Genomic DNA, 26,483 nt, shown 5'->3' on the forward strand with positions numbered 1-26,483 from the left:
TCATGGAGAGTGTAGCCATTTCTCAACAGATTGGTCTGAATGTCTCTGTCATTGTTCACATTTTAAAACCCATGCCACATTCACTGCCTCCTCTCAGATGATCAGAAAAGGCGGCAGCAGGCAGGGCTGAGGGCAGTGGCTGAGGACACCAGCTCCACTGCCCGCCCAGTCTTGGGGACTGAGTCCACTGAGAACTCGCCTGACACAGAGCTGGTACAACGCGTGACACCAAAGTATCTTCTCTGCCTCATCACGAGCGCTGTCCACCTGGCTATTTTTCCTGGTGTTTCCAGAAAATTCTTACCTTTGTCCCTTTTGATGGCAACTATACTGTCCTGAAGATTTATAGAAGTGAAATGAGGAGTTTTCACTTATCCTGGGAACTAGACAAGGTTGATCGTTTCCTTTCAACAGCTGGCTGTCTCTGCCTTTTGCTTTTAAGGCCACATCCTCACGTGGTAGCCATGATACAGTGTGGTGGGAGGGATGTGGACAGCAGGAGCTGTCCCATGGAGACACCCCCTGCATGGAGCACCCCATGCAGGCTGGAGGGACATTCTCTCCTGGTTTTCTCCATTAAATCACAGGATTGAGTGACCTACCCCTAGCCGTGAGTAACCAAGACTCAGAACTTGGGACACCAGTGAACTGGTCACAGGTGGATTTGTGGACTCATCTCTAACCTGTTGATCAACCTTCTCCAAAAGCCCGTGTTAATTAATCAGCATTGAACTAAAGGAAAACTTCTAAGTGTCAGCCCCCAGACCTCATTGGTGCACTTGGCATTTGCATCTGTGATTGAACTAAGTACTAAAGCTGGAAAATTCGCTACAGGTGCTGCTGACTGGAACCCAAAGGAAGAAATGCACTGGCTGCCAGCAAATTGTGAGAGTGCAGATGAATCAGCTCTTGATATCTATTATAGATATTATCTATTGATACAAGTTGTAGATAAACATCATTAAAGGATAAATACACGTAATTATGTAGTTATCATTTAAGCATAACTAAATATCCATAATTAAGACCTATATGTTATTTAAGGACTACATAACTATAATTAAAACACATGGGTTTCAATTATATATAATATAAATTATAGGTAAAGAGGAGCACAAAGTTTTTCTCTTAAGTTCATATTTACTTATGTATGGAGCAAAGCCAGTACCTAGTTTTTCACTTAAGTCTAACACAGGTAAAACAGTGCTGAAGCAAAGGCGGCAGCGCAGGCTCGGGGGCAGTGGGAGACGCCGCTCTAGGCTGCACTGCGGCAGAACTCTTGCTTGGCCGTGGGCTCCTTCGGCGGGGCGTCTTGTCCCGGACCTCATCCAGGCAGACCCTGTGCAGCAGGTGGGCTTCAAACGGGGTCACCCGTCTAAGAGGGAAATGGACCCACAAAGCCACCTGCTGAATGAAGAAGGGCCGGGGAGGCTTCGCGGGAGGGCAGGGGACTCCTGGTTTCCCAGGACAAAGTCATCGCCTAGGAGACAGTGCAGCTGGGGTGGAGGCCCGGGCTGCTGCTGATCTGGAGAAGACCCGGAGAGCAGAGGGCAGCAGACGGGTAACGGCTCAGGAAGCTACAGGCCCCTCTCAGAGCCGTCCAGCCACCCCAAGACCACCGCTGCGTCTATGCTGAGGGCACAGGAGAAGGGCTCCTTCCCAAAATCTGCTCTCTTCTCTGTGCCTCAGTGGAGCTGGGAAGCCCAGGGTGTGCTGTGGTCACAAACACTTAGAGAAAGGGTGAGAGCCCCTCTCGGGCTTTATCACCATGAGCACAAAGAGAAAGGTGCGGGTGGCGGACACTGCAGAAAACCAGTAAGACAACGTGAACCACAGCCAAAAACCTGTGCCGCGGTTACTGGATGCTGTTGTCTTGCCTTGGCAGACAGTGTTGGTCAGAGCATGAGTCTTGCTTTTGTTTTAACAGATAAAGGGAACATGGAAAACACTGTCTTATCATAATGACCATCACACGTTCCACTAATGGTAACTTTCATGTCCCACTTCTTTTGTTCTGAGACACAGTCTCTCTTTTAGGCTATCCTTTCTTCCACCCTGTCATGGAATCCCGCTGAAAGCAGGGGCAAGGGTGACCCACCCCCACTGCCCTTACTGAGATTAACTCATTTAAAATAGCATTGTGAACACAAAAGCTAACGCATAAAAACTAACTGGCTTCATTTGCAATACCCTCTCTATAGACTGGGCTCTCCCTGAATGACGAATTTGTGTGGGACACACAATTTCTTTAAATCTGCTAAAAATCAAGCCCTTTTTTAATATGCTGCTTCCATCATTAATTATAATTAAATAAGTGCTTTTAGCATAATCTGTACTCTAACACTTTTGATGTCTAAAAGATGAATTTATAAAAAATATATTAATCTTGAACCATGAAATCCTCTTTGCTGCTAACTAGGTCAGTAAGTGCTGAGTTCCAGTATTGCATATGTCCACCTGGCTATGTAAAAATTAATTTTCAAAAGATGAAATTCCCACTGATTTCTCCCATGGATAAATCATTTTGAAAGAAAGTGTTTGTAATGAAATTCCAATTTAAATAGGGAACACCCCATCTCATAAATCAAAGGAGAATCTGAAGGCGGCTTTAAAGCTTGTGTTGACACAAATAATTAGCTTGCTTTTTAGGTTATAGCGCTGTGTGAGCATCGATTTTTCTTTTTATTTTAAATGAAGACCTTTATACTAAATAGAGACTTTCAAGTTATTAAAAATGCATTTGGGTAAGTGAGAACCTAGTGCTCCCAGATGGATTCTGATGTGGATGAAGAGTGTGCAGTCCGCATCTTCTAAATCCCATGCTTTCTTAGCTGAGGTCCAGCAGCCAGAGCTTGACCTGAGAGGCAGTGTCCAGAGTCGGGTGCCTAGATATGTGTCTATCTTTGCCTTTACAACAGGAGCTCTGCAGACTAATAAGAGCTATTATCAAGAACCAGAAGGAGAGCAGTCGGCATTTGTTGAACACAGAAGAAAAGCAAGCTCTCAGGCTCCTGCCAAGGTCCCTGGACCTGAATACTGGAATAGGGAACAGCCTCCAGGGGGCGCGCTGGCTAGCTATGAAGATCATGGACGGCACCTACTCTCCTCTGATCAGGGGAGTATTGAGAATCCATGGGTCCCGCATGAATATTTCTCAATCAAAATAAAATTGCAAAATGTTCTGTTCTGTTCTTTAAACAATTCATAAATCTTCTAAACCTCTATAACAAAAAGCATTTTTAATAAATATAATTTTTTTAATAAGACACACATAGCCACTTTTTCCAAAAATCTAATTTCTCTCAAAATAAGAGATCCAAGTGATATCTTACCAAGTTTTCCTTGCTGTGAGAAATTACCAGAAAATCACAGATTCAAAATCAGGGACAAGACAAGGATGCCCACTATCATCACTCCTATTCATTATAGTTCTGGAAACATTGGCCAGAGTAATTAGCCAAGAAAAAGAAATAAAAGGAATAAAGATAGAAAAGGAAGAAATTAAATTATCATTATTTGTGGATCACATGATACTCTTCATAGAAGAGCCCAAAAAATTCTCCAAAAGACTTCTAGATGCAATAAACAAATTCAGTTGTGCAGCTGGATACAAAGTCAACACTCAAAAGTGAATAGGGGGGCTGGGGATTTAGCTCAGCAGCAAAAGCGCCTGCCTGGCAAGTGCAAGGTCGTGAGTTCGGTTCCCGGTACCACAGAAAAACCAAAAAAAAAAAAAAAAAAAAAGTGAATAGCATTCCTGTACACAAACCACAAACACACTGAGAGAGAAATTAGGGAAATCACACCCTTCACAATAGCACCCAAAAAAATGAAATACTTAGGAATCAGTCTAACAAAGGAAGTAAAAGACCTATATATTGAAAATTACAGAACTCTGAAAATGGAGATTGAAGAGGATATCAGAAAATGGAAAGATATCCCTTGTTCATGGATAGGAAGAACCAACCTAGTGAAAATGGCTATCCTTACAAAATTGCTATATATATTTAATGCAATCTTAATCAAAATACCATTAGCATACCTCACAGAACTATATAAAACTTTCCTAAAATTCATTTTGAATTTGAAATTAAACTACAAAACTTCTGTGATAAAATCAGCATGGTAGTGACAAAAAAAAATAAACAGACCTGAGGATCAGTGGAACAGACTATAAAATGCAACCATAACTGCAAATACACTCAGCCACCTTATCATTGACAAAGGGGCCAAACATATTCACTGGAAGAAAGATAGCCTCTTTAATATATGGCACTGGAACAATTGGCTCTCTACATGCTGAAGATTAGAACTATACCCATGACGATCACCATATGCTAAACTAAAGTCAAAATGGATCAAAGATCTAAACATTAAAACAGAAACACTAAATCTACTGGAAGAGAAAATAGGTAGAATCTTGAAGACATAGATGTAAGCAGAGAGTCCATGAACAAAACCCAAACTGTACCAGAAATACTTTCAAGAATCAACAACTGGGAGCTTATCTTGTTAAAGATATTTTGCACATCAAAGGAAATCACCAACAGAGTGAAAAAAAACCCACAGAGTGGGAAAAAATTTTAGCCAATTGTCTCTCAAACAAAGGACTACTATTAGAATCTATACAGAATTGACAAAAGTCAGACCCCCAAATTCAAAGACCCAGTCCAACAGTGGGCATCTGAGATGAATAAACACTTCTCAGATGAAGAAATGCAAATGGCAAATAAATAGTTGAAAAAATGTTCAACACCATTGATCATTCAAGAAATACAAATTAAAACAACACTGAGATTCCATCTCACTCCAAAGAATGGCTGTCATCAAGAAATCAACCAGTAACTAATGCGGAAGTGTCTGAAGTGGAGAAAAAGGAACACTTCTCCACTGCTGGGGGGAATGCAGACTGGTGCAACCACTGCAGAAATCATTATGGAGATTCCTCAAAAAGCTAGGATTAGAGGTCTCATTCAATCCAGCTATTCCCCTTCTGAGTATTTTCCCAGCAGAATTAAAAGCATCATACCACAGTGATGTAGGTGCACCCATGTTTATAGCAGCACAATTTGTCATAGCTAAATCTTGAAAACAATGCCCATCAACAAAGGAATGGATAAAAAAGATGTGGTCTTTTTATACAATGGAGTGCTGCTCAGCCATAAAGAAGAATAAATTTGAGACTTTTATAGGTAAATGGATGCAACTAGTGACCGTAATCAGAAGTGAAATAAATCAGACTCACATGTGTAAAAATTGTGTTGTCTCCCTGGTATGAGAAACTGAAAAACCAAATAAGGTCTGAAATGTGCAATAGATATTGTGAAATGGGAAGAAGTAGGTCAAAGGGGAAAAGGAACTAGTATGGGAAGAAGAGGAGAAGATGGAAGGGAAAAGGGAAAAAATTCAAATCAGTTATACTATTAGTGTCTCTTAGCTCATTGAAAAGGAAGGTCTGTGCTCATGTTGATTGGAGAAATTTTTTCTCCCATATCGTGTACTCTGAGTAACTATTTTAAGGATAACAAGGTGCAATGTATTAACTATTGTTATTCTCCTATTGTTATTGCTATGAAATTTTGTTTTACATTTTCTTCATAAAATAAAATTTTAAAAGAAGAAGATATTATTTCAGGTGATGGTTCAGAGGGTCACACAATGGACTGTGGGCTCCATAGCTCTTAGGCTGTGATGAGGCAGAAGCATCATGACAGAAGGAAACATCCTGGCTGAGGATGTGAAGGAAGAGAGTTCCTCCTTCCCTGACAGGAGGATGTGAGCAGGGAGGGTGTGGAGTCAGAGGGCAGGGCGGGTCAGACAAGATGGACTCTTCAAGCCACACCTGGTGATCTGCTCAGTCTGGTGAGGCCCCACCTCCTGACTCTCCCCTGTCTCCCAATGAGCCATTAAACCCAAAGCCATCAATGGGTCAGTCACCTCCCCTGGGCACATCACCTGGTCACCATATGCAAAGCACAATGAGTGTCTCAGGGGATATTCTAGGTCCCAACCCTAACAAGCAGTGACTGCTGTACTTTCAGCATTTAAATCAGTGGCCTATCTATGTGCTCCATGCCTCTGACTCTTGACCTTAACTTTTTTGTTAAATGCTTTTCCCTAGCCAATATCTTTGTTGGCTCACTCTGGACTCAAGGGAGATTTTCACAGGTGAGGTGCCCAGGTTAAAAAAGGTACATGTGCAAGATGTCAGCAACAACAGCAGGCAACATGAAGCACAGAACAAGAGTGCAAGAGAACCACATCTATCTTTACTGTAAAATTCTTATACAGGTTGTTATTTCATATTTATATTCTTACGTAGTGCTGTAACTAGTGCATATGGGTTTGCTTGTGCTAAGTCATAGTTACGTAAGTGTACACCACTGTGTGCTTGAGCTAGACAGGCAGGGTCATGTCCTCAGGTGTCCTTAGATACCCCCGAGCTTTGAAGCAGTCTGAGCGGTTCCCCACATCCCTGTATGCTGCATTCATCTTGCTGTCTTACACTATAAAATGAGATTGAGAGCTACCTCTGAGTCACTGTGGAAGTGTAATGGAATGAAGCAGAATTTGGCAAATGCCCTGATCAGCTCCCTGTAGTGTGAGGCTGTCATCCCACCTGGGACCAACTGGGTCATCCCTTTTGGGTCAACCCACCTGACCCCCACCTGGGTCACCCCACCAGGCCCTTCTTACCCTTTGGCTCTCAAGCAGGCAGCTCGACCTCCCACACATCCACAGATGCAAGGAGCTTGGTGTGACTGTTCTTTTACACAGCTGAGGTGATCTGAATCAGTGCAGCCTTTTTGGAAAGATATTTTCCTGTGAAGTGGGAGCCTTCTGATACTAGGACAGGACAAGAGTGGAGTAAAATGTGCCCATGAAGAAAATCAACACAAGATGAATCTGCTATTGTCTGCCGCTGACAGTCAGCTACATGCGAATCACAGTGAAAGAGAGGGAGGAACTATATATACTAACATATACTAACATATATGAAGAAGTACACACTCCCTCCCTGGATAGCCAAAAGCACTGATGCAGTCACTTTGCCAGAGTCCTTCTGGGCTTCCCTGTCGGGGGAGACAGTGGGCACTGGACGGTGGATGTCTTGGTCCAAATCAAGCGATGGAGGGACATCTGGGGGGCCCACAATTTCAACACCAGTTGTGTTCTGTCTGAACCTCAAATTTCTTGTTCCTTATAATGGGATGGTACAGATGATCCCTGAGGACCAGGTGACGATCACAGAGAGAAGGCCCGGGAAGTGTGGGGCCTGGAGTGCACTTGTTGTTCCTCCTGTCCTGGGAACTCAGTTCTCCGTCCTCAGCATGGGGAAAGCTCTGCCTCTGTAGGGTTGGCAGCCAGAGGAGGAGAGGCCCTTCCAACACAGGAACATTCTGTCTCAGCTTCCAGAGGCTGATGAAAGTCAAGGAAGTGTTGAAGTGTGCGAGGGGACAGCAGGACCCAGGCTCTGTGGAGAAAGCACTGTGGACAGAGAGGGCTGCAGAGGGGTGAGAGGGGGCAGTGGGGACTGATGGTGCCCAGCCTCCTGAGGACCCAGCAGGATGTATTCAGAGTAAGGACAAGGCCTGGCTTCAAGGTGTTGGGTCAGAGAGCGAAGGTGTCAGATTTCTGTTTTAAGCATATCATTTGAGCTCTCTACTGAACACTGCACTATAAGCTGAGCCTTTGGCAGGTGTGACATCCATGGTACACTAAAAAATGGTCCTTCCACCTGTTCACACGCTTCACCTGGTGTCTGGCTCCTCCTGGAGATGCACATTCTGTCTGTGTGCTAGTAAGTCATCCTTGGGTTGACCAGGAAGAAGGCACCCTAAGCTGAGTGACAGCTGGGGCACTAATATCCCCATGGGCCACCTGCACTTGGGACCTCTAGTCATGCTCAGTGTGGCCAGACTGCCCCTGGATCCTAGCCAGAGCCCTTACCTGTGCCTCAGGCAGTCAGGCTGCCGGTGCATAGTCTATGTCTCAGACCCTCCTACCTGCTTTTCTAAAGAGGACAAATCATGTACAGGGACTTTTTCTTTTTCCTTATTTTCTCAGAGTATTAAGAGACCATCAAAATAAAATTCCATTCTGAATATATCTTTGGTATCTACTGAGAACAGCACAGGAATTTGCTTAAGTCTTATTAGTAATTATTTCCACTAGATTATAGGGGATTTCTCACTAATTTGGAAACAAGAGAAAAGACTTCATAAAAAGCATGCAGTCTTACTTATTGGAGATGTTAGCGATCCATACAGAAATCTCATCTAGAGGCAGGAGAACAGAACAAATACCACTCTGAATCTGTGCCAGACTTTGGATTTAAGTCCACGCATAAAAACATGTATTGATTTGTTTAAAAGCTGTGTGTTTAAAATATGAATACACAACAAAAGGCTTACACTCTGGGTGGAACCACTCGAGCAGATGCCTTCCTTTCTCCAAACTGCTAAACGTGGTTGGCATTGGCGAACTGGGGCCAACGCTGTCATTCGATGCATTGCAGCTATTTAAAACAGATTAATATTTGGCAGCAGGTAGATATTAAGTTCTTATGCTAGAAGGAGAACAAAGAGAGTAGGAAGGGTGTGTTTCCCTTGGCAAAGCATCTCTTGGTAGTTTATATTTATGCAACTTCCAGAAGGAAACCATCCTGGGTTCCAGTAGCCCCCAGTGGCCACGCCCACTCTTCACGTCCTCTGCACTGAGGCTGCGGCCTGGCGTTGTCTGCTAGATACCCTCGTCCGCCTCTTTAGGTACCATGTGTTTGGGGCCAAGAGTGTCGCCATGTGCATTGCGTGTAGGAGGAAGACAGCAAGAACAGCAACCAGGCTTTACACCGAGGGACAAGCAGCAGAGCCTGGTGCCTCCTCCGGCTTCTGCCTCTGTGCTTGGAGGTCAGTGAGCCGCCTGCGGGAGGCTCGCCCGCAGCTCCCAGCCAGAGCCTGGTCGCAGCTGTGGGGAGCTCGGACACAGCTGTGGGGAGCTCGGAGCTAGGAAATCACACATGGCATCGTTTGTTCTGTTTGGCCTCTGGGTCGCGTTGTTTCCACTGAACGGGAGGCACCACTGCACACATGGAGCCACCAGGCTGAAGAGGTTAACTTCATGGTTTTCAGGGCGACCCAGCTTCCCCAGCTCAGGGACCTCCAGGAGGACAATCCGAGTCTCCAAAGTAAACACAAGGCTCCAAGTGCGCCCACATGTGAGTGTAGGAGAAACTGCAAGCCAATAGGAGCAGAAGGATGAACGTGATCCCTAAAAGCTTGATAGATGGCTGTGGGCAAGTTTGCCTTCCTGCAAGGCGAGCAAGGCTCCTTCAAGCTCACACCTGCCCTGGGCAGGCCATCACACTCCCCTGGCCCTCTGCAGGTGTCTGCAGGCTCCCTCTTCTGCTGAGCTCCACAGGACAGAGTCTGCAGGCCGCCAGACGCCAGGACAAACTCTACACACAAGACGCCATGCTCCTGTCCGCAGTCCAGGCTGTGTGTTCTCTTTCCTGAGACCCAGGCTGAACCCTGGCCCATGACCCAATGTAGAGCTCACAGACCCAGGAACCTGATCACAGCAAGGACAGAGCTGGGACATTCACTGCAGCTCCACTTCCTCAGGATGCCTGTCCGAGGCTGGGACTCGCCTTGTAAGTCATGGCGTTGCAACTTTGAATTAGGTCCACTGAATGAAAACCACTGCCAGTGAGCCCTGAAGGCCCCACTCTGTGGCTCTGGGCCTTCCAGCAGAAGCCCCAAACCCACACACGGCCCCACGGGACCCCTGAAAGAGGCACTGCATTTCATGATCTTGGGGTACAAATCTCATCCTGCCGTGTACAGCTCAGAGTTGCGGGAGTGAGGGACCATGGCTTCCCTGGACGGGAACAGGATCCCCAAGCAGTCTCTGGTCTCTCATTTCACCATGCATATCTCATGGCAGATGGGGTAGCACTGGTCCCTGAGGTGTCAGCCCACGCATGTGTCAGATTGTTTTGTTTCCAGGAGGTGGATTTGGACCTTTCCACCCCTGGTACACACCCTTTCTTTGATGCCAGGGTTAACTACTTGTTAGAAGCCAGTTTACAATTTTTGTAATTGACAAAACTTCATGCAACCTAGCAGTGAGGTGAGCGTTTTGTTGAAATAACTGCAATAATTATTTTTTCGTAAAAGCAGTTCCTACCAAGAGCTAAAATAATACAAAAGTTAAATTCTACACAATAAATGCCTTTGCTGCACTTCTCACTCTGAGAAGAAGCTGTAAATGGTTTTTGATTCATTCAGCGAAACCCAGAAAAGCCCAAAGAATTTCAGTTACAGATATAGTAACATACAGTAGAATGGTGGTGTTAATTTTCTCTACTTTTAGAGAAAATGTCATTAGCGCACCAACATGGCTGTAGCGTCATCAGCCTTACGTATTTCTTGGATTGCCCCTAATGCAAAATCGTCTGCAGTATTTGCTACTAATCAGCTTCAGAGACTTAACCTGCTCTCCATTAACCTCAGCGGGGTGTAGCCTCATTGCCCCAGCCCTAAGGCTGCTCCCCGCACCACTTGGCGTCCTCTCAGCGTCGCTGACTCAAGGCCCTTACTATATGATTTGCAATTTTCTTTGCTGGGAAATCCAATTTCAAATCATTCCTTGTGAAACAAGCTGCTAACTCAGGTGATTCTTCAGGGATTACACTTTAGATTTGATTTCATTAGCTAATTTTAATCTGATTAGGTCTAGGCAGGAAGCCTGTGGTTGTGAGTGTTCTTGCAGTTCTCTGGCCCACAAGTATTTGCAGAACAGGCAGCTGAGTCCTCCATGCTGTTGAGCTAGTTACCATCCAGATGACAGGGCTGAAGATCACGAAGGACAAGAAATCTCACTGAATGTGCAGAAAATCTCCTTTCTCCTGTTTATGCCAAAGGATGGGTGCTGTTTCCTTTCTCCCTGTAGAAATTTACCTTAATTTTAGGGATGGTTAACATAAACTTTATTCACAGCAAATTTAAAGTCATGCTTAAAAATAAGCTTTAAAACACATACATCATAAATAATATTTCAAATATCATCTGTGAAAGTATTTCTATGCTCCTGACATAAAGCTATTGTTTCCTGTTCCGATAGTTGAGGCTTAACATTTCATTCTTCTGAATTTAGATTGTCAATGATTTTACATTTTGATATCTCCAAAAGGAAGATCATTTCCTTGGCAAGGTTTTGCTTTTCTTTGCTATTCATAAAATAGTGCTGCGTCTTACGCCCCAGGGCGTCTTAGGTTTGATGAACTGCTGTAACAGCACCTGCCGATCTGATTGCTCTTTCCCCAGATGGTAAATCCTTCCCTACGTCGATCCCTCCTCTTCCCCACCCGCATCCAGCTCCTGGGCACGCAGAAGCCTGCAGCCTGCTCCAACCTTCTGCTCTGTGTCTTTCTAAAGCTGGCCACCAAAAGTCATGAAAAATGCCAAAAAGTACAAGAAGAAAATCCTGGGTTCTTAGGGGATTTAAATTTTGATTAATCAAAAAAAACTAATGTTAATAAGATGTATCTAAATTTGATATCACATTGTCTGGAACTATCCTACACTACAGGCATTTAAACATTAACATACATTGCTATGGACTCTACATGTTCAGCAGGCAGATTTCTTTGAAGGACTTAGACGTGTTAGCTGGCAGAAAGTTGCCCACTGGCCGATGGAGCCAGCACTTCTAAAGAGGAGTTGCAGCTCAGGGAGAAGCTCAAAGCTGTCACCGCACGCCTGTGGAGGGCGTAGGGGAGGGACTCTGGCTCCGCGGGGATCTGGTGTGTGTCAAATGGTCTAAATACAAGTAGTTTTTAAACTTATACTTCAGTTTCTGTAAGTAAAAAGTTGTTTTATACATAAACTCCCGCCATCCTGAAATGAAGCCTGTGTCAGGTGAAATGTTAAAAAAGGAAAGAAATAAACAAAGACATAATTGCAGTGTTATAAAAACTATGTACTTTACTGTGTTAGTTCTAAGCCTGCTTGAAAAGAAAAATGGTATCAGCATCTGCTCAGATCACATGCAGCTCCGAGTTCCTCTTTGACTTAGGGTTCTTGATCAAGTTGTTACATCTTTCAAGTGGTCAGGATCATTTTGACTCAGTAGGAAGACCCGGCTTACCAGAGTCCCCATCAGAGGCCTATCTCCACCCTCGTACTGACCTTGCCAGCCTGAAGGAGTCCCGCCACGTCCCATCACTGGAGCCCTGTCTCTAGAAGAAGCTCCACTTGCTTTTGGCAGAAGGACTGATGCTTGTATTTGCGGTGCTCATAGTGAAAACTCAAAAGTGAACTTGTTACGAATATTACCCTCCAGTAATTTTCCACCCAAGTTTGAAGACAAGTTTGAAATGTGCGAAACCAGCAAGTGTATTTTATGAAAAGACATCACAACTGTGCTGCTCACTGCCCAGGCTCCTGTGTGTGTATGTGTGTGTGTGTGTGTGTGTGTGTGTGTGAAGATGAACTGGGAGATGTGAAATACACACAGACTTTCCTGAGACTACACTTCTTGCCTAGGTAGTGTTCATTTTTCCTGGTAGAGCGCTCTTATTCTTTAAGAAGCATAAAATACACAATTTCATTTCATTTGTTTCTGCTCATTGAATTTGGAAAACGTAAGGCATACGTTTCCTTACACATACCCACTAAATGTATTTAGTAAATAAAAGTGTATGTTAGAGTCCAAATAATGTTAATGAAAAGAGAGCGCGGTAATCATTTCCTCTAATATTTGGAACTTACAAATGCCTGAAAGGGAGACATGCTTCATTTCCACCTCATTAGTTTGTCGCTATTTTCTGTGCAACCTCCTGCAGGTAATTTACTTGTTTCTTATATGAATTTCCCTTGACAGACGTCTAACTTTACTGTTAAAAAGCAAGGCAGCATTCAGAGAAATTCTCCCAGTGCAGAAGGGGTCTGAGCACAACAGCGCTGAGTGGGTGATATTGGGAAGGTTTTAAATATTAACAACTCAGCTCTTTTGTTCTTCTCCCCCAATTTCTCTTGATCTCAGACAAATAAGGGAGCTCAAGTGCATGTGGGCAGGGGGTCTTTAATTAAAGATTGCTGTCTAAATTTGGAAGTCAGAGATCTGAAGAGAAGAAAATGTCATCACTTTTCCTGGAGAAGGCACAGGGGCTGGCAGGGCATCCAAAGTCCCTTAGGAAGAGCTCAGTAACGGAGAGGGTGTTTGCAAGTTGACAGAAGGGACCAGTGGGAAGGAGCCGGCACTGGTTTAAGTGAAAACATCAGAACCCGCAGTGGGAGCTCAGGACTGACCACACGGAACTGCGACATTCAGCACTTTACTAATACGGCTCTCTAACTCTAAGAAGAAGTCAAGTTCTTTGTGATTAAAAGGATTCTAGAAAATTATTTTATTCCATGATGAGGGATAAGATTCATAACGGAAGGTCACATTGGGAAAATGAAGTTTGTGAGCATCTGTCTTCCTCCTGAGCGACGTGCCTATCCACATTAGCAAGATAAACTAATCAGCTTCTCCCTGGGGAGCAGAAAAACCAATAGTTCTTTCTCTAAGTGGCCATTGTGGTAAGGGTGGAAATGCAGTTTTTATTAATGCAATAATCCTTGTTCCTATCTAATTTATGATGAAAATATACTATGTAGCTCCTATAGTTTCATAATTATTTTATATGAATTAACCCTGCCTGTTAAATCCTTGTGAAGCAGTTTACAATTGCTCCAACCACTGAACCAAAACCAAGCACTGGTGCAGTGTGTGTCAGACCCGGGGGACGGGGGGGGGCCCTGGTCCATGAGCTTGCCAAGACCTCGTGCTGCCCAGAGGGCATTTCTGTGCGAGGCTGGCCTGTGCCACCACCTTCCTGGACACAGGGACCCCCAACCTCACTCACAGAGAATGCGCAGGGCTCTGGCCCCATCGAGCAGCTGCAGCGCTCCAAGTGGGAAAGGTGAATGCAAAGGTAGGCAGGTGCGGCCCTCGTGACCCCAGGTCACCCAGGCTGTGAGGCCTCTGTGATGAGGAAGACTCACCCTAGTGGTTCGGCTGCTGCCTGGCCTGCAGGTGAGGGGAGCCGTGGCCAGACCGGAAGCAAGAACATTGGAAGAGAACATGTATTCTGACCTTAAGAATAGCCAGGGTTCCCACTTGCTGATTTCACTGCTGTTTAATATTCCATTGTTGAATCACACATTATTCACTCTGCTAACCCTTTCCCTGAGGGCTGAGAGGATACAGCCAAAATATTGGCCTAGGAACAAGTGTCAGGGCATATAGACAATGATACCTTTGGTGCAAACCGTTACAAGGACATGTATTTTATAAAGACAGGTGCACTGCTGTTAGGAGAGTGTTGTGAGTATTAAAACCATTTGGTATGTGTAAAACACACAAGAATGCTTGAAAATAATTTATATTATGGAACTAACCCCCACCCTCTTTAAGACAGTTCTTCATCTTTTTCCTCTTTTTTATTTTTTGTGAAATAAAATTTCATAACAAAATAATCAGAGAATAAGAATAGTTAATACACTATACGCCATTATCTTCAAATAGTCAGAGTACAACACGTAGACATAAAAGATTCTCTCTTACAAAAAAGAAACAGACATGAAAACCACTTTTTTGGGTCGAAAATGAGTGTATTTTACATGTAAGTTTCTATGAGCTTCCTGCTCTAGAAAAAGCTTTAGGAAGTTGGGAACTTTACCTGTTTTATTTGAAGCTGGATTTCCAGGTCTTAGTAGGATGTCAGGCTTAGATTACACAATTGATACCTATTTTTAAAATGACCAATGATAGGGAATCTAATTAGCTTAGCAGGGCGCTTGTGCAATTACTCTCCGCAATAGCATTACGAAGGCTGGTGAGGCACTAGCTCTTCCACACACAAACGTGAGCATATTACACAGGGGAAGCTTTTGAAATATTTTGGATAGTATCTGCGCTTTCTGGATGGAATCCAGAGTCAACTTGTAAATTAAACAGTGCCTCAAATGCCAAGATTAGAGATTCTGAGTCCGTCTTTACCAAACACATATTTTAAAGCCTTTTACATCATTCTGACATATAAGCCAAATGCAAGATCTCTGCTGAATAGAATCACGCAATATCCAAGTTAGATGAAAGAAAAGCCTGATTAAGGTGCCACAGGCTAAGTACACTAACATGGGGCCTCGTCCAGGGAAGTCCTGGCTGCGTCACCCGAAGCAGCGCCCCCCACCGGAGAGCTCTGCAAGTGCGCAGTGCACCCTCGGCCAGGGTTGCGGACTACTTCTGTTTTACTTCACGCTTCTCTCTCCTATTCCAGTGTTGAAATCCAAATCCCTCAGCCTCTGCTGGGGAGCTGGAGTTGGTCTTAAAGCAAGAGCGAAGGCTGCTCTGGAGGGTTCAGTAAAGTAATCAAAGAATGATGTGTCTAACTGGAGACGTAAAATTGCCGCTGTGGTTTTACTGTTATTGGAGCAGCAGCTGCTTTAGTCATATTTTCATAGGAGCAACAGGGAGCCATGCATCTCCTCACAATCAGAGCTTCAAGAGATTTGATTACAAAGCAGCAGGAACATGACTAGGCTTTGTCTCGCAGGCTGAGTGGTCTCCCTGGTGCGCCCAGTCAGAGGGGAACTCACTGCTGCCGGAAGTCATGGAATAGCCTCTCATCCCATGCAGCTTCAGGGATGGGTCAGCGGGGCGCTGGCCCCTGTGCCCGATTGTGGGGGCAGCTGGCCTGTAGAACTCTGTGGCCTACCCCTACCCCTACCCCTACCCCCAACCCTAACCCCAACCCTAGCCCCAGCCCTAACCCTAACCCTAACTCTAACCCTAACCCTAACCCTAACCCTAACCCTAACCCTGGTCAAGTCCCAGGCGGGTGTTACACCACACAATGTGGCCTCTGGTACATGAGTCAGCTAAACATTTTAGGTAGGACATTAGTAATGGTGGTAACCCTACATAATTAAATATCTCTATTCACTACTATTAAATATCTAATTAAATAGTATTACATTAAAAACTATTAAGTACTAATTAAATAACTCTATTCACTATTACTATTGGTACATCAGAACTCAACAAGTTCACTTTTTAAATTCTTCATAATTTTAACAGCTTGAATTTATTCTTCAGTTTACCCATTACTGTACACTGACAGATGCAGATTGTGCAAATAGTCAAAATATATATTTCAAAGTCCTATACCATCTAAAACATAGTAAATACAATTATATATATGTCACTGATTATATTATCAGTAGTATAAAAGAAATTTCAAAATAAATCTGAATCCCTTTATTGGCAAATCTCCGCGATAAGCCAGTTACTATGGAATATGTCACACAGAAATTTAACCATAATAGTTAAATATTTGGCTTCTCACTTTCATTCTGGAAGCGTCAGCTCATCTAGAACTTTTTGTCTTTTTTTCCTATCATTTAAAACACACATTTAGTACCAAAATCTGTTCAAGCAAACGAATATTGTTCTTCAAGCTGAGGCGGCTGAAACTAGCTCTCGCTGTGCTGTGACGACCAGCACAGGGCAAAGGGACGTGCGCTTAGCGTCCCTCACCTGTTGCGATTTTACTATTTAACTTTTATGCTTCTAATGTTACATTTTATTAGTACATGTTTTCAATACACAGTGATTACAGTCCTTGAGTAAACCTACGACTCATAAAAAGCAAGATTTGTGGTTACTTTTGAGGCAGCCGGGTTTGCTAATGAACAAAACAAAACAAGAGCACCTGTGCCTGGGCCTCCAGAAGACCCCGGGCAGGGGAGAGCAGAGCAGAGCTGGGCCTTCTCCCCGCACCTGTGTGCTTTGCCACCTTCACTCTTGGCCTCAGCCCTGTCTAGCTCAGCGCAGAGGCACTCTGACCATTAGGGAATCTGGTGGATGAGCCCTAAGTTTATGAAGCCTCTTCTGTCCCCTTCAAGCATGAGGACACCAGGATACAGGGACATTCGACTGCCAGTGGGTGGCCGGAAGTCTCCAGTAGCTGCCTTGAACCCGCGGTTACTCTGGATTCCAGCAGACCCACTGCAAACGAGGACTTCGCAAGGGAGACGTCATGACGTGGAGACCACATTGTCTTCTCAAGGGACAGGCACGCTCCGGAGCCTCCAGGCAAACCCAGAAAATGATCAACAGAGAAATAATGATCAGTAATGAAGTAATGATCCATCAAACCCCGGCCCGAGCAGGACCCATAAGCACTGGTCTTTCTCCTCATGACTGGCCCTGGGATCTGAAGCCCCTTGACTTTCTCTTGCTTCTAACTCTGCCTCACCTTGCGGCTTGTGCTCCTTGCTGACATACCAGGAAACGCTTATCTGTGACCACCCTCAAGAACCTGCCTGAGCCAGTTTTGGGTCTCCTCTCCTCTGTGGCTGACCCCCCTCAGACTCTGTCCGGTGACACCTGCGTGGGTCAGCATCCTGTATGAGATGCTCTGAGGGCTGGGACAGATTACCAATGAATGCTTTCCTGTCCACAGCTGGTTTGTGACTTCCTTCGCTCTCGTTGCCTCCCTCCTTGAAGGATTCACGTCAGGGTGACTTGCACATTCCTAATTCTCCTGAAAGGTGCACCAGAGGAAGCCCTGGGAAACACAGCCTCACTAGAGTGTTATGGCCACAGCAGAATTCTCGGCTGCTCAAGGTTATTTCCAGCAGAGAGAGTCTGCACTTTCTGGAGCTTCCTATCTAGTGCCTGCCCTGTGAGCTGCCCTGGGCAATATTGCTAAATTGATAGAATTGAGCTCCTCCAGGAGTCCCTGGGTTCCCAAGGCAACCATGCCAGTGACCCTTGCTTGGGGCTGGCCTGGGGCTCATGCCAGGGGCTCCCTCCTCCAAGGCCACCTCTTCCTCACACTCCTCCTTAGGCTTCTGTGGTGACAGGAGGGAAACTCACTGACAACCTTAGGAGAGAAGGAGGTTTCCTTGTGAGCCCCACAGCCTGGGGTCTGGCCTGCAGTGTATCTCACGACGCTGCCGGCGTCCCAAGGAGCCCAGGGCTGTGGTCAGCTGTCTGGGCTCCAGACTCAGCTTGTCTGGAAAGGGCAAAATGCCCGCTGGGCTCAGCCTGGGGAGTTCCTCAGTCAGCAAGCAGGAGGAACAGTGGAAGTCACTTGCAGGGGAGAAGACATCAGGGAAACAGGACAAGTCTGCACACAGGTGCTGAGTACGTGTTGTTCTTATCGCTGACTTTTACGCATTCTACTTCTTCCCTAAGTTTTGGGCTTTACAGCTTCCACCCATTCAGCATTTCCAAAGTCCTCCTCCTTTGCTGGCTTCATGATACTAAGTGTCAGTCCTCAAGTCTTTCACTAAATATTTTCAGTTCTAGGGTTTGTTCCCTAAGTTCATACCATTTTCATTACCCTACTTCTGCTGTCAAGACCTGACACTAAAATCTGCATATTGGCTGTCCTGGGTTCTGCGTGTCTCCCTGAGCTGTCCCTGGGGGCAGCCAGGACTCCAGATCCCAAGGCAAGGCTGCCACTGGGTGTCACTGGCTTGACCTCTCAGGTCCAGAACTGAGCACCACTCTCAGACAGCTGCATCTCTCACTCAAGGCTCCAGGTTGAAGAGCACCACACTCCTCCTCTATTTCCCCATTACGGGGCCTCCAGGAACCCCAGCAGACAACACCACACACAGGCCAGATGCCACAGTGCAGGGCTCAGGGTGCTGGGGGTCTGCTAGGAGGCAGCAGAACCGTCTCGGAACCAGAGAAGGTGGAGGTTGCACAGCATGGTGGATGTGCTGGGGTTGAATCGTGGACTTTGAAATGGTTAATTTATGCTGTTCAAATTTCAACTCAATTTTTGAAAACAAACATGATTTCTGAGAAGACCCATAAGGGGCCGTCCTACATTGTCGCTGAGGAAGCCCCTGTCCTCTTCTGAGACAATGACGCAGCACGGCTGACAAGGATGATGGGCACAGCCACCGGAGGGGAGGGAAAGCTCTTCCTCGGCCCCGCGTGTTCTGTGTCCAGGCCTGAGGGCTGCCCTGACATAGGCATGCCCCCGGGAGAGGAGCACCCGCACCTTGCGCAGGGCCTTCACAGGCACACGGGGGCCGGCAGAGGAAGAACAAGGACCCAGATTCGCTCAGCTACCCTCTGACAGAGACCTGTGATTTGCAGGCCCACCAGGACACAGAGGGAAGAGTCTCTCGGTCTCCAGAGAAGTAACTCGTGGGCCAGAGACTGCAGGGAAACTGGTGGAGAGCAAACTCGTTTTGTCGCTTTGTTTATACAGATCCACCCTGGCAGCAACTTCCGGTCCCAGTGTTAGGAGCGTCCAGCTCGGGGCTGCCTTCTCACGGCGCCGCTGTGCCTGCTTTCTGCCCACAGCTCCTCAGCCCAGCTCGACATCATCGGTCTGCCAAGCTTGTTTTCTGGGGGCTGGATCCAGCCCCTGCATCCACATGGCTTCATAGCACCTGTGCTTGGTACCTGCGGGGAAACGGGCAGCACACATAGCCCACTCTTTCCGGCCTTGTGACCTCGCCGTGCCTGGGGACATGGCCGGCAGAGGGCCCAGAGCGGGCAGCTGAGGTCACCGGCTCTCACCTGGAGCCCGCTGGGCAGAGCAGCAGGAATTGCCTGAAGGAGGGACTGTCCCTGCCAAGGCGGTGGGCAGCGTCTGCCCGACTGCCCACACCCATGCAGCATGCCCCCTCGGAGGTCTCTCTGTGGTGTCCCCCGGGGAAGCCCCAGGTAGGCTCAGACCAGGTGTCCACACTGCCCCCACCCTCAGGGGCCACACCCAGATAGAACAGCACCAAGTCCATGATCTAGCGTGGGCGTGGGGCACAACAAACCTAGACAGACTCCCACACCCTCTCATAAAACCCTCTAGGTCACCTCAGAGGCCAGTTTGAATATACAAAAGTTTTGAATTATTTTAATAGGAAAACATAAATGATTTGCTGAAGGATCTGTTGGTGTGAAGTACCAGAATCCGTATTTAATGTCCATCTGTAAAATTCTGTAAAGCGTAGAGCCCACGTTGTTCAATAAACAACGACAGAGTGTAAGGAAAGGGGTAGAGATGAAAATAGGGGCATGCAGCATCTAAGGAGAACGCAGGGACACACTGAGCGATCACTGTGCCCACAGCTAATCTGAACCCGAGATAATCAGCTTACATTTCACAGTGAGACTAGAGTGGCTAACCTGTGCCAACAGCCAGTTTCTCAGGAGGCTGAGACAGAAGGACGCTTGAGCTCAGGTCTTCTAAAAGGGCCTGGAGAATACAGTGACCCTGTCTCAGAAATAAAGTAAAATAAAATATAAATATAAATGAAAAAAATTAGGAAAATTTTAATCATTTTTAGACATTTGATATTAAGGGATAATTGTATGTTTACACACAACAATTTTGAGTTCCCCATTTTAAAATTTTCAGCTTTTTGGCACGCATGCTGAAATACTCATGGGTTTATAGATTTGCAGCGTGGGGCTTGCTTCCGGTAACCCTGCTCAAGGGGACGTGTGCGGGGTGTGGGTTAGAAAAGAATAGCACTGCTGACTGTGCAGCTGAGTGATGGGAGTGAAGGGTTCCATACACTCATCCGTAATTTCCTTTAAGTTTGAAACCAATTTACACTAAAAAGATTTTATAAGGGCAATTTTAGGCAAAAAATGGCACTTTGAAGTACTAAATTATTCTATTTTTAATGGTTGAAAGCACTTTCTCTTACCCTTTCTGGGGTATTTTTCTGAATATCTGGCACACCGTGAATTGTGTTGTTTTGGAAGTTGTCATACTGTAGGGCGAAGAGCTCTGAGAGACACAAACTCTAAGAAGCAGAACAAGCCCACGCCTTCCAGGAAGGGCAGTCAGGGTGCGAGGGGAGACCCTGAGAAGGGAAGCTGAACCTGCAGCGGCTGGATGCCAGGGGGCGGTGTGACCCAGGCCCGTGCCACCCACCACCTCCCTGCCTTCCACTAAAGCCAGGGCAGGGCAGGACCAGGGCAGGGCAGGCCCAGGTCAGCCAACCAAGGCAGCCTAGGACAGAGGCAGGCCTGCATGGGATTCACTGCTCCACAGAGCCAAGGCTTCCCCTCTCTGTGCTGACCCATGGCCAGTACCCAGCTGATCACCCCCCAGTGAATGTTCCAGCGTCCCCAGGAGACCCTCAGAGGCAGCAGTGTGCTGCTTTTCCTACAAAGGGAAAAGGCTGTGTCAGGCACCATGATGCCAGGGGCCCACGCCTTGGAGGTGTTTTCCCACCTCTGATCTGTCTTGATGCATACCCACGGCCTTGTGCAAAAAGTCACAATATCTACCTCTCTGGTGGACCCAATTTCAGGGGACAGAGAATTTAAAGCTTCATGCGGTTTGCCTGTGTCCTAAGTCTTTGCCATTGCAAATGGGAAAGGCAAGACAGACTGGCCAGGGGGAAACTGCAGTCTGCAGGCAGGGGTGGGAGGTCTCATGGTGCAGCGGCAGCACTTGCAGCCCGCAGCTCCCTCCCCTGAGCTCCAGGACGAAGTGAGGCGGCCCTGGGAAAGGACCGTGGTCGAGTGTCTTGTCCTCAGCTCCTCCCCTGTAGATCCCCACTTCCTCTAAGCGAAGGGCCCCTGTTTTCCCATCTTAAGTGGTACAAGTGGGTTCCAACAGGGCATCGTGGAGTCCTGGGGGCTGCAGGCACGGTCAGGTTGACTCCAGGAGCAGATGCTGGGGTTATCCTCAGCGGCACAGCTGGTCCTCAGTTTCCCATGGGTTACCCAGCAAAAGCTGCAGAATATAGATCTACAGGTATCACTCCAAAGACCACCAGAAGACAGCAGCTACCTCTGCAGAGTCTAAATGCCACGTGATAAAATGTTCCTGCAGCAAACCCTTGGCAGTTGTGAGGACGACAGTGGTGAGCGCACCTTTATAACTGCAGGTGTCTTTGAAGACCGCAGTTCCTTGCTCACGGGTAGTACATCTTGTCATGATCGAGTTGGCCAAACATGCAATGAGATAATTTTCTGAAAGGTTGTCCACTTCACCGTAAAACCCTGTGTCACTGGTCGACACACTTGGATCCTAGGGAGAATTACTACCCGCACTTGGATTAGAAGGTTTGCATATTGATTTACAGAGTCCCTGGGAGACAGCTGCACCACCTTCCACATTAGCTTTATTAATATTTCAACAGCATCACTTTGCATTATTTCATGATTCATGGTTAAAAAGCAGCGGGTGTCATGACTGGAAGGAGGTGGACGTGGTTGTCCTGCCTGATGTCTACAGAAGCAAAGGGCAGCTTACAGGTCAGAGCTCAGGGGAGACTGCGTGTTTGACTGGGACAGGATCTAATGGTTCCAGCCTGTGAAGGCTGAGTGTGAAGACCCCGCACCTTGTGCAGTGTGCACGACTGCTGGGAAATCTATTCTCTTTCTCCTTTCTGTTTCATCTGGGGCTGTAATCCTGCCCCAAGTGCTGCCTCCTCCATGCCGCTGTCTCCACTCCAGCCAGGCTCCGTGGTGCTCGGTCAGCACACAGCAAGCCTATGTTCAATCTGACTCTGAAGGACGGAAGTTAAGTTTCATTCAGTTTGAATCTTCGTCACACTGGTGCACGACTCATAGCGTGTTACCCTCCAGACAATGCGGTGGGGCCCGGCTCAGTGGCGTTACCCTCGCAGGAACCACTGTGCCCCGCCTCTCACCCTCATCCTTCCTCAGTAGCACCAGGAGACCACTGAGCAGCAGCTCCCCTCAGCCTCGCCCCGCGCCCTGCAAAACCCCTGCCCCAAGCCCGCCTCTTCTCAGGAGCTTGCAGAACTCCTTCTCTTGCACCTGGCTGGGTTCCCTCACAGAGGTGTCCTTGAGGCTCATTTCTGTGGAACTTGGATGGGGAAAAGTGACTCCCAGCGGGACGATGCCAGCTGTGCCGAGTTCCTGGTCTCACACCAGGGAGGAATGAAGTCGAGAACCGAAGGAGGGTTAAGAGAGTTTCCTGGAAAGAAAAAGATCGGCCCTTGGAGTTCTAGGAGGAGTCCAAGTGGGTGGTCACGGCAGTTCACACAGCAGAATCACAGCGTGGGCACAGCGTGTGTCAAACTACAGTAAAGCTATGGGATTTCCAGTGTGGTTGCTTAGCTCACGTCGATCCAATAGGTAGATGAGGCATGGAGGGTGGAGGTATGCGGAGCCTCACTCATCATTAACCTCAGCTTATCTGAAACTTCGAACAGAAAGAACAAAAGCAGCCCTAGAGAGAGATGGGAGTGTGGGCGTGGGCTCTGGTCACACACCCGGGCTCACTGGACCAGGTGGTGCTGATCACAGTACAACCTCAGCTGCTGCCTCTCTCAGGGAGGTCAGCAGGCCCGGCTTTCAGAGTCTACCGTGAGGCCTGGCTTCTTCAGATTCACCTGCGGCCACAAGTTGATGTCTCATCTTTTGGACTGGCTTCCCTGAGGGCCCACCCCTCTCTGGCTGCCTGTTAATCTCTGTCCAACTGAGCTGTTGTGACATCACCATGCATGAGTCAGCTGCGCGCTGCTGCACCCCGCACCTGAGATCACCAGCTTACAAAGAGAGGAGGTGTATCTCGGCTCACAGTTTTCATGGTCCACGAAAGGGAGCTTCTGTGCCTTTGGGCCTTTGAGGAGGCAGAATGCCACAGCAGGGAGAGTGCAGCAGAACAAAGCCACTGCCTGCAAGGTGGAGACACAGAAGAAGCAGGAGGATGCATCCCCATGGCCCTGCCCAGGGCACACAGAAATGACCGGATTCCTGCTCCTGCCGGTCCTTCCTCTTAGAGTCTGCATCTCGTCGTAACAGTGCCAGACTGGAGACAGCCATTAGCACAGGGGCTATGAGGAAACATCCAAGGTCTCGCAACAGCACAGCACACCTCCGACGCGCCTTCCTTTTTAAGGCTCAGTAATATTCTGCTGTGCATAGCCGCATTCTGCCACACTGTAACATGAGCCGTGCTGCGCTAAACATAGGTGTCCAAGGAGCCCCTGGCACACCTGCTCGCCATCTCCGGATCTAAACCCCGGAGTAGGACTACAGGGTCCTATGCAGCTTCCGTTTTCAGTTTTCTAGAAATTCGACACTGTTTTCCATAGCAGCTGCGCCATTTGCTATCCCCACCGCCACAAGCACACCCACGTCTTCAGCTCCTTTCCTTTTCCAGGGCTTGCTGGTGTTGGCTTTGTCCCTCTGTCAGTTTGTTGGGAAATCACAAGCTGTCTGGGTGGACAGGGCTCCCCAGAGGGGCTGGCACCCCAGCTCAGGGTAGTGAGCCCTTCCCGCCCATGCGAGGACTTGCAGTGGCTGTTCCTATTTCTCCCCTCAGAAAATGTCCTGTAATTAATTTCTCCAGAACAGCTTCTGATGGCTATGCATTCAGGGAGAGATTTTATTATTCTCCCGTAAAAAATTTACAGTTTTGTTCCTTTTTTTCTCGCTCCATTAATTTTGATTTAACATGTCATTTAATGAAATTAATGAAGCTTTTCCAAAAACACTGGGGAGGGGGTGTTAGTAAAAATAATGCTTTTAACAAAATAGAATAACTAAAGAAAACACAGGGAAGGAGGAAGCAAGTAGAAAATGAGAACATCATTGGAAGTCAGAATTTAGTATCTCCTCAGAGAACACTTGCCTCCCGTACTGTAGGCTGGAATACCAGGAACTGTCCAGTGCCAGTACGGGCAGGACAGCAGCAGGCATCCGGGCTGTGGTCCTCGTGAACATCTGAGAGGATGCAGGGAGCCCGGCACCGAGCACCGGCCTGTGCCACCCCAGCCCATCCATCTCCTCCCCAGGGCCCGTGCTGCTCACCAGACAAGAAAAATGACTGTGTCACAAATGAAACAGCACTGCTTTGACATCAGGCGGAGGCTGGAGAGAGAAGTGGGTGTTTCCAGCGCTACCTGGTCCTCCCGGTGTTCTAGGGCACAGTGTCAGCCACTCAGATCTCCAGGGGCACTCTGAATGGGGTGGGTTACTGAGGCTGGACAGTCTCACCTGTGAAATAGAGCTCCCTGATGCCTCCTGCCAGGCCTCCTCTGAGCCTCTCCCTGGGTGAGGGAGGATGAATGAGCTCTTCTTCTTTTCATGAAAGAATAAAAGCTGGGGCTGCCAGGGCCACGTGCTGTCCCCTGCTGTGGAATGCATCCCTGTCGGAGAAGGTCAACGCTGCCACTGTGGGGGCTGGGAGGGGCCGGCAGGGCGGTGCAGAGAGGAAGCGCTGTGTTGGGTCGGCTGTTACCAGCTTCTGTAGGACTGAAAGGGCATGATCCCTGCCGCACGCTCACGCAGCGTTCACAGGAGGCTGTGCCGTCCTCCGTCCTGTCCGACCATCGCAGAGGAGGAGGCGGCCAGGCGGGGCTGGAAGGAACAGGAGCTCCCTCGGTGCCCTCCCCTCCCTTCTTCCATGGAGGTCACCCACCTGCACGACAGGTGCCAGCTCTCTTTGGACAAGCGGATGACAAGCCCTGGTCCTAAATCCCTCGTGAGCCTGTCTGGAAGATTTGTTTTCTTTCCAGTTTGTGAATGTGGTGAAGCTTGGAGGGAAATGATGACAAAGAAGCTCCGCGTGCTCCTTCTCTCAATGAGGAGCCTGGACGGGAGAGACCGTCCTTTCCACAGGATGTTTCCCCAGCACTTTGTGACCTCCGTGCACAGACCTAGGGGCCTTTATTTGCTACCTCTCTGTCTCCTCAGTAGCTCTGTGAGGCAGGGAATGACTATCTTCACTAAACAGCTGAGGAGCCTGTGTCCAGGACCACGCTCACCTGCCAGATGACAGTCTAAAGAGAACTCGGACACCCATGAGACCCACAGCTAAATCTAAAGCCCGCACCGTGCAAGCAGGAGGCTTTTCCCATTAGGAGACGCATGGGTTAGACAGAGTAAGCCTGGATAGGCACGAGGAACAGAAGTCAGCCCTGTGTCTTTCGTGCATCCCATGGGCTCAGCACAGCCATCGGCCATTCTGCAAGATGATGCCCTGTGCTGTCCAAGTGCCGGGTGGCACAGAATTCCCACCGTGTATGCAGTGTCTTGCTCATCCACTGCCATCTCTGGCAAGAGGTGCACTGCTATTTTACTTCCCCAGGATTTCCTGAAGGTTTCCCGCAGTCTGCTGTGTGGTGTAGACAGGCATTGCTTAGGGATGGAGACGCACTCCGATTGATGCACGGCCACAGTTTCCGTCCTGTGTGCACAGCACAGAGCCTGACGCTAAGCTGGCAGGGGGTCAGTCCCCGGATCTGAACAACCACCAGGCAGGCTTCCCAGGAGCTGAGGCCAGTGCACTGTGGCTACTCTTTCCCAGAGAAGTTTTGTAAGTGGGAGTAGCCAAAATGACCCTGCAGATTCAGCAGGCAGACATGGGCCACACCAGAGCAGCCTGGGGCCCAGCGTTGTGTGCTGGGCAAAGGCCCCCCTGCACTTCTGGGTTTCGGCAGCACTGCCACAGACACGAGAGCAAAGTG

The 26,483-nt window shown here is 47.6% G+C and overlaps 1 protein-coding gene across 1 annotated transcript in view; it reads left to right on the forward strand.

Annotated features, from left to right (window-relative positions):
• Csmd1 (CUB and Sushi multiple domains 1) overlaps positions 1-26,483 on the forward strand; it is a 1,292,092-nt gene that overhangs the window by 758,601 nt on the left and 507,008 nt on the right. The gene's annotated exons all lie outside the window — the stretch shown is intronic.

This window comes from Chinchilla lanigera, unplaced genomic scaffold (assembly GCF_000276665.1).
Source record: "Chinchilla lanigera isolate Chin_1 unplaced genomic scaffold, ChiLan1.0 scaffold00002, whole genome shotgun sequence".
Classification (NCBI taxonomy): domain Eukaryota; kingdom Metazoa; phylum Chordata; class Mammalia; order Rodentia; family Chinchillidae; genus Chinchilla; species Chinchilla lanigera.